This window comes from Physeter macrocephalus, chromosome 2 (assembly GCF_002837175.3).
Source record: "Physeter macrocephalus isolate SW-GA chromosome 2, ASM283717v5, whole genome shotgun sequence".
Lineage (NCBI taxonomy): Eukaryota > Metazoa > Chordata > Mammalia > Artiodactyla > Physeteridae > Physeter > Physeter macrocephalus.
The window spans coordinates 71,334,359-71,344,106 of NC_041215.1; positions in this window are offsets into that span (position 1 = coordinate 71,334,359).

The following is a 9,748-nucleotide window of genomic DNA, read 5'->3' on the forward strand; positions in this document are numbered from 1 at the left end:
ACTCAATCTTCATGGGGTAAGAAGGATTATCACCACATGCTCAATTCTAGAAAGGCTTTCTATAAAAGACTGGCATTATTAGAGGGAAATATAAGTAGCTATAACTATTGCCATTATTTTCCCCACTAACAAGCATTCTCTTGCAAAACATGCCAATATTTTAGGAAACCATATTCTGATGTGTCTTGATTGGCCCTTTTTTTTTTTTTTTTCTTTTTGTGGTTCCTCAAAAAGTTAAACATGGACTTACCATATGACCCAACAATTCCACTCCAGGGTATTTAACCACAAGAAATGGAAATATACATTCACACAGAAACTTGTACACAAATGTTTATAACAGGATTACTCATAACAGAAAAAACGTGGAAACAACCCAAATTTCATCATTGAATGAACAGGTAAACAAATTGTGGTATATACATACAATGAAATATTATTCTACAATAAAAAGGAATGAAGTACTGATATAAACCTTGAAAACAATATGCTAAATGAAAGAAACCAGACACAAAAGTTCGCATATTGTATGTTTCCCTTTATGTGATATATTCAGGATAAGCAAATCCATAGAGACAGAAAGCATAATAGAGCTTACAAGGAGATGGGAGGGCAGAATAGGGAGTGATTACTCAATGGTTATGAGTTATTTATGGAGTGATTAAAAAGTTTTGAAACTAGTGAGAGCTGGTGGTTGCACAACATTGTGAGTACACGATCTACCACTGAATCATACACTTTAAAATGGTTATATTACATTTAAAATGGTTAATTTTCTTTGAATTTCACCTCAAAGAAAATTTGTTTTTAAAAAAAGTTTACATTATTGCAACTCTATCCACTAGAGGATGCTGCTTCCATTGAGAAGCATGACTAGTTGTTTTTGGTGGAGTAGGAGTTAGCCTTGCAAAAACATTTTCTGCTTATTTTCCATCTATTTTAGGTGTAAAAAAAAGTAGCAAATTTTTTTTAGGAAACATTCCTGGAAAAGCTATGAATTTGCATTTGAATATACCTCTTCAAGAAAAAAAGGTTGTGAAACATGTGTATTAAGAAAATATTTCTGGGCTTCCCTGGTGGCGCAGTAGTTGGGAATCTGCCTGCCGATGCAGGGGACGCGGGTTCCGGTCCGGGAAGGTACCACATGCCGCGGAGCGGCTGGGCCCGTGAGCCATGGCCGCTGAGCCTGCGCGTCCGGAGCCTGTGCTCCGCAACGGGAGAGACCACAGCAGTGAGAGGCCCACGTACCGCAAAAAAATTGTGAAACATGTGTATTAAGAAAATATTTTTGGGCTTCCCTGGTGGCGCAGTAGCTGGGAATCTGCCTGCCGATGCAGGGGACGCGGGTTCCGGTCCGGGAAGGTCCCACATGCCACGGAGCGGCTGGGCCCGTGAGCCATGGCCGCTGAGCCTGCGCGTCCGGAGCCTGTGCTCCGCAACGGGAGAGACCACAGCAGTGAGAGGCCCACGTACCGCAAAAAAAAAAAAAAACCAGAAAATATAGAAGACCTCTTAGTTCAAAAATTAAAAATTAAACCAACATGAATAAATTATGAAACTAAAGAAAAGGTAATGGAAAGCATTTCAGAGACTCGTATAAAACTTAATGAACAAAGTGTCCAAGCATTCATATAAATACAAAGTTTCAAATACTTTTTTATTATTACTGTAAGTACTTGAGAGAGTCTTGAAAGTGTTTATCCATATTTTCATGAGCACAGTAACATTTAGTTATCCAACTCAGCTCATGTCTTAACTTCTTTCTCTGATTCATGAAATACTTCATCATGTATTAAAATTAATATAGCTACATTTGTGGAAGTCATATTAGGAATAAAATAAATAGACCATAATCTCCCTGAGCTACTGTGGCTAGGGCTTTTAACAAAGTAACACAGGAAATGTCATGTATCCACATGTGTGGAATATTTATTTTCAGCTCCAAAACCACACAATAAGTTACTCTTCCTACAAAATGAAAGTCTTCCTGCCACCATACACAACAACTTCCAATTGCAGCAGGGAAAAATTAGCCCAAGAAAACAGATTCCACAAAGTAAATCTGATCCAAAGGACTCTAATTAGTACCATACAATTATAGTATTGTACAGCCATTGTTGGGTTAATTTATAAAGTGGGCAGTCAGCCTTTTCCAAGGCATACTAACAGGAAGCAAAGACTTCCTTGGGAATCAGCTGATAAACACTATAAAGACCATGCTCTGAGCAAAATCAGAATGATACTAAGTCCTCTATGAAACAAGAAGAAGGCATATCAGTATAGACAGTTTGGGACAAGACTCAATATGGGCCTGGCAAAAAAACAAAATTCCCCAAATCCAGAAACATAAGCTTAACCATAGGCCTTTAGCAACATCTGGAAATATACCAGAATCTACTCTATAATCAATATATAAATCATATATAGATTTTCCTAAGGTGTTTCAATTCAGTCATTCTAAAAACCAACAAATGGAATATCTATTTGTCATCTCCACCAAATAACTTTCAGATATTTTTATGATAGCATATTGGTTTTCAATTGCTGAGTAATAAATAACCACAACATGGTGGTTCAGACATGTTTATTATCTCCCAGTTTCTATGGATCAGGAGTTTGGGGACCACTTACCTGGATCCTCTGCTTAGGGTATCACAAGGCTGTAGTCAAGGTATTGGCCATGGCTGAGGTCTCACCTGATGCCTGAGGTCCTCTTTAAAGCTCATGTGGTCGTTGGTAGAATTCAGTTTCTTTTAGCAGTAGAACCCATGGTGGCTTGTTTCTTCAAGGCCAGCAGAAGAGAGTCTTCTCTGCTTCAAGTCTCTGAGTTCACTCTAATGACAGACACATGTCATTTTACATTTGTCCAAACCCACAGAACATAAAACACCAAGGGTGAACTATAATGTAAACTATGGACTTGGGTGATGATGTTGTGTCAATGTAGGTGAATCAATTGTAACAAATGTACCACTCTGGTGGAGGACATTGATAATGAGGGAGGCTGTGCATGTGTAGGGGCAGGAGATATATGGGAAATCCCTGTCCCTTCCTCTCAATTTTTCTGTGAACCTAAAAGTGCTCTAAAATAATTAAGTCCTTTAAATAAATTTAAACCAGTTGGATACCTTCATTGCATCTCCAAAATGTAAAATATTTTATGAGACACATATTAATAGTATGCCCTATGATGAAACTTACCTGCTTTAGAGTTTAAAATTGGATTGATAATGTATTGCTGATTCTTGCTTTTCATTGCTAAAAAATATAGGTCCAAATAGGCTACAGAGAATGGTTAAAAACTAACAATTGTATGCATTTCTGTTTGAAGTTATCACTGTGTTTAGTACTTAGTCATTGGGATAACAATTACAGATATCACCGAAGCACATGCCTCGCCCACCTGCCGTGTTGCTGTGGCCACCTGAGTCTCTCTGCCTCAGTTCCTGTTTTGCTCTCATGGGTAGCAGCACTCCCAATGGTTATTGCTCAGTCTTACTCTACTACTCTTCTTCTGGTCCCACTTTAGCTCAACACAGGAATAATTCAAGTCTCCTGTTGTCACTCATTTCTTACGCCAAGCTCACTGGTGAAAAGTGGCAGGGTACACATTCATACATGTAAATTGGCAGTGAGCCCAAACTTCAGAGTCTGAGATCATGTCACCCCTGGGTAATCATCTGGGTTTACAGGCCATGTTCACTCAGCAGCTTAGAAGCAGAGTAGACCCAGTTCTGGGGAGAAGCTTGGCTTCCTGCTATGAAGAAGTGAGAGGAGCTCTTCCAGTTAGCTAATGGGAAACATGGAAATAATTCGTTCCCTAGACAATCTGGGTCTGACATTATGTCCTCTGGGTGGCCTTCCTAATGTCTCAGGATTAGAAGTCTGGCAATCCGTCTCTTGGAGTCTGTGCTCTTGGCCGAAGAGTGGCAGCAATAGAGTCAGAGAAACCAGAGACTTACAGCTTGAGAGATATCTTACCACCAGGTAGGTAATACTATACTAAGCAGAGAGACAGTGATGTTCACTATACCCAACAGAGAAGCAGGAAACTCTAACTATGAAGTAGCACAGAATAGAGCAGTAACAGTTGGGGACTGCCGCGTGGAACAGTGGCAGTGCCAGCAGAAGTAAATATGAGCACGTATATGTATTTATACAAAACACAAATTTGTAAGCACATATGAAACTTGGGACCTCCTAGAAATATTTGTGAGGCTGGAGACCATGTAGAACAGGAAGAACAAAAACTAGAAATATTTGGGTAGCTAGGGTGACCAACCATCTAGTTTACTTGAGAATTTCCTGGTTTTAGCACTGAAAGTCCCATGTCCTGGGAAATCCCTCAGTCCCAGGAGAAGGGTTGGTCACCCTAGTTATAACTCTTACTGAGTTCCAATTTGTCCTATATTCTGATTAGACCTGGGAAAATTTGGATCATACATTTTAAAATTATATATACATTTTATTATTTTCTTAGTTAAAAACTCTAGAAATAATAAAAAAAAATTCTAGAAGTGAAATTGCTGGGCCAAAGATTGTAGTTAACTTTGTCGTTTTTGACACACATTTTCAAGTTGCCCTTGAAAGAAAAAGAATTAACCTCCTACCAAATATTAAGGCATTTTCAAAGCTATAGAAACTTAAATAGCTTGTACTGGCACAGGAATAAATATATCAATGCAATTATATTCATTCAAATCCAGAAATAGATTTAAATATGTATAGGATTTAAGATAGGATAGATGATATTTCATATCAGTTGGGAAAAATATGGATTATTTAATGCATGTAGCTGGGCAGCTGTATAGTCATCTGAAAGAGAAGTGAATCCCAATCTCCCTCCTTATAACAAAATAAATTCTAAATTTACCAAAATTTAAATATTAAAATAAAAACATAAAAATATAGAAAAACACATCATTTTTTTAATTATCCTTGAGTAGAAAATGACTTTCCAAGTATACAAAAATCCTCAAAGTCCAAAGCAAATGACTGATTCTCTTGAACATGTATAAATATTTTTTAAAAGACATGCGTATTCAGGATAACATTCAGTAAATAAATCGACAGGAAAAATAATAAAGTGGAACAATATTTTCAACACAAATGACAAAGAATTAATTTTTTTAAAAAAGAATTCACAGAGTACAAAATTCAAATAACCAATAAATACCTGATGTTTGGCATCACTAGCGCTTAAAAATGCAAATTAAAGCAGCACATTTTTAACCATTATATTGGCAAAGATGAAAAAATTTGATAATACTCAGTCTAACATGGGTGTGGGAAAACAGGCATTTTTTTTTCAAGGTTCTTGAAAATTGAAATAACATTTTGGGATGGCAATTTCACAATATTTATGACGTTTTAAATTAACGTATCTCCTTTACCCAGCAAATCCATTGGTAGGTGTTTATCCTTTAAATATATTTACTCAAATACACAATGATACAAAAAGAAGAATGTTCGCTTCTGCATTAGTTATAAGAGCAAAGAACTGAAAATAACTTAATGCTTGTCAGTAGAGTTCTGGTTAAATAATGTGACAACTACTTAATATAATACAACGCAGCTGTTGATAGAATGAGGCAGATTTACATGAACAGAAATGGATAGTTACTGTAAGAAAATAAAATTAAAGAATAACATGTTTAGAATGAGTTTATTTTTATAAAAATGTATATACAAAAAGAAATATTCTGGAAGGATAAACATGAAACCGTTACTCATTACTTCTGGCAAGTATCAATAGAAATAGGGGCTAGATGTTGGGCTGGAAACTTTTATTTTATATTACACTCATCTGGATGATTTTGTTTTGGCCACAAGCATGGGTTTTTAATAATAGAATATTACTAATAGGATTTTTAAAGGACGTACCAATCTGTTCTTTCACTTGTTTGCCTACTTTCAAGATATCTTCCCAACAAGAATGGGTATTTCCTGAATGGCTTCATTTAGGTTGATCACAGTTGAATGTCAGGGAGACAAGGAAGCATATCAGCCTTTTGCAGTGTGTGATGTTCATTCTGTTTGCCCCACTTACATGAATTTTTTCTAAATTAAGTGAATACAAAGGTTCTGAGTATATCCCCTAGCCTTAGTTCTGGAACATGCCTCTTAAACTCATAAAAAACAAAAAAGACTCCTCCTACCCCCATCATCTCTCCCTTTTTACTAATCAGTAATCAAATCATTAACAAATCACCCTGGATCAGGGGGTGGTGCTGTCTCTTGGTCAGAAACAGAAACTCAGACTACCTCACATTGTATAAGGTTAATAAAAGGATACGTGTGGAAATCAGGAAGGCAAGAACCCCACAGAAACTCAGGAAGAGATGAATGGCTGAGATGCAGTGAAATTGAACAAAGTGAGGTAGAATTATCCACACAGCATTAGGGTTCATTTATTTGGTCACCTCATTAACCCAGCACATCCTTCTTGGGCAATGATGGAGACTTATCTCTGCTCCTACCAGCCCCCACCCAGCTCTTGCATCTCATTTGTAGCTTCTTCTTCTTCTTCATGTCTTCACTTCACTCATGGCCCTGCCTCAATATGGTCTCCTGGATATTTTCTCATCTTCTGTTCCCACATGGTCTTCTGCAGATTCTCTCTCTGTTTCCTGGCTTAAATTCCAGAGGAGGAATCTAGCTCCCCTCATGACTTACCTGTGCTTAGAGATTTCTATTCCAGGCCACTTTGGATGGTTGCCTTTGAGATAGGAACCCGTCTTGTGCACATAAAGGATTGGAGAATATAGAACTGACTTACCCTAGGTTGGGGCCAATGTGTAAAAGTGAGAGAATTATTCTGGATTCTTTGCCTAAATAGCTTTAAAAGATCTCTGCAAGGAACTGTGGAATTTATATAACAACAAGAAAATGACACCTCTGCTATTACGATTTAGACCTCTCCTTCAGCCATATAATCATGTAAAAGCAACGAATCTTACCTGATAAAAAAAATCTTATCTAGGGCTTCCCTGGTGGCGCAGTAGTTGAGAGTCCACCTGCCGATGCAGGGGACGCGGGTTCGTGCCCCAGTCTGGGAAGATCCCACATGCTGCGGAGCGGCTGAGCCCGTGAGCCATGGCCGCTGAGCTTGTGCGTCCAGAGCCTGTGCCCTGCAACGGGAGAGGTCACAACAGTGAGAGGCCCGCATACTGCAAAAAAAAAAAAAAAAAATCATATCTAATAAAAAGTTGTCCAAAAAACATTAGACATTATCAAGTCTAGAAAAAGATTATGTAATTTATCCTTCTGATTTTCTGGTTTATGTATATTTTATAATATACACAATATACTAATACACTATTAGATTAGTAATTACTAAGTAGCTCTATGTAATTAGGGATATGTGTAAAAATTAACTGATAGTGTTTATATTCAAAAAAGTTATAAGCTACCCACTTGACTGTCAGCTTTATGAAGTCAGGGCTCCTTTCATTTATCCACATTTCTTACTTAGCACCTAGCATTTAACCATGTTGAGAAGCTCTTGTAAGCCAGACCAGATACTAGTTTGTTTATTGTATACCATAGTCCTGAGGATCCATGTTTGTTTGTTCTTTTTTTTTTTTTGCGGTACGCGGGCCTCTCACTGTTGTGTCCTCTCCGGTTGAGGAGCACAGGCTCCGGATGTGCAGGCTCAGCGGCCATGGCTCACGGGCCCAGCCTCTCTGCGGCATGTGGGATCTTCCCGGACCGGGGCACGAACCCGTGTCTCCTGCATCGGCAGGCGGACTCTCAACCACTGTGCCACCAGGGAAGCCCCATGTTTTTTTTAGAAAGGGGTAAATCAGTATAGTAGTCAATGACTTCAGCAGAAGTAGTGCTTGTGGATATAATGTGACAGAATCAGTGTGCCCATCCTGTACAAGGCACTGTGCCTGCCCAAGCAGTGTGCAAGGGCAGGAATCCCACCCCATGACTGAGAGCTGAGAGCTGGAATGGAATGAAGGGCTCTTGTCCAAGAAACATTCAAGCACCGCAGGAAAGGGATGCAATGCTAAAGAGCTGAGAGGTAGCGCCTTGTCCTGGCATGGCCACACTGATCACTGGCTGTGTCGCCATCCTGGGAGGTAACATATAGGTAAGTTAACAGGTCAGCAGGGACGTTAAGTTGAGGCATAGAAAAAGGTTTCAGGGAGGAGCCAGGAATCTGGACTCCTAGAGAAAAAATTGAGTAAGGAAAAAAAATGGGTAGCTGTCTAACAGAGACCAGAGCAGACAGAGAATCCAGGGATGAAGCTAAATAGGTACTCAGCTAAATAACTGCATCAGGATGGCCCTTGTTAGTTTTGTTAAACTGCTAGTTTCTCAGTGACTTTTCTTGGACCAATTGGAAAGAGTTTATAAGTATGAGGTAGATTTTTAGAAACATGGTCAAGGGCCATTCTCCCTGTTAGAATCTTTTTAGATGCTATAGTCTCACCAAACAGAAGTAATTCAGGTATGGAATATATATGGAAATATATCCAGTAATAGGAAGAGATTTTCTATTATTAAAAAGATAAAATTCTTAGGCTTCTTTCAAAGATGCTTCATAAAATGTCCCCAAACTTCTGTCCATAGCTTAGCATTCATTTTTATGTTTCAAAATACCTTGGAGTCAAGCCACACAGACAGGAAGTCTTTACTCATGCAAGACACGCATGTTCAAGTCTCTATATTTCAATGCCTATGTGTTGGTACCTGTTGTATAGTGAAGAATTTAGCTGGTCTTTGTCTTCAGTTTCTGGGAAGTAGCCTCTAAATCCTTGGAATTTCCCAAGTGATAAGGGAATTTTTGTTATTCACGGTGGTGGTCCCTGACACTTTATACTTGTGACCTACTAGTTACCTACTCATAGGGGGGCCCTAGAGAGTTTATGCTGAGATGACTCAGGACCAACCATGTAATTAGAGGGTTGGGGCTTTGAGCCATGTGACAGAAGCCAATATCCAGGGAGAGGAGGGTGGGTATAGATTTAGTTCGATCATATGGCCAGTGACTCACTCATTCATGCCTATGTAAAGGCAACCCAAAACAAATTCTAGACACTGAAGCTTGGGTGAGTTCCTCTGGTTGGCAATACTCTGTTGACTTAAAAAACAAGCAAACAACATTCCCAAATACCATTTATTAAACATCTATTCTGTTCCAGGCACTATACGAGATTACAGCAGTGACAAAAGCTGCCAGTGTCCTCTGCAGAGTGGAGGTAAAGACTTTGGGGTCCTCTGCTGTAAAAGTTGCAGAGTTCGCAGCTGTCACCGGAGCTGTTGAGCTCCTCGGGAACAAAGGTTGCTGGTGTCCTCTGTACAGCAGGTCACTGAGGATCTCGATGGCACCCGCCACGTGGTTGGTGTCGATACTGATTCTGAGAACCCCTGACCTTCTTCTTTGTTTCCCGCTTTCTCCAGATGTTTCAGCCAAGCCAATCTCCTCAGCAATCCTTTCTGTGCCGTTATTCTCTCTTTTTCTTCCCTCCACTGAGTTGCTGTAGGATCTTAACTGAACTCTTGAGCCCTCCCAGGGCTATTTTTGTTCATGAATAGCAATCTGTTTTTATGGGAGGATGAAAACTAAGGATTTCCTACTCTGTCTGCTTGCTAAAGTCCTAGATCTGTCTCTCTAATCACACAGAGTATTTAAAAGACATGTACTTAAGGGTCAAGATTTAATAAAATTAATTTTTACTGCTTCATTAACATTCTTAAGTGAAACTGGCTTTTTCTTTTTTTTTCTTTTTTTTTTTTT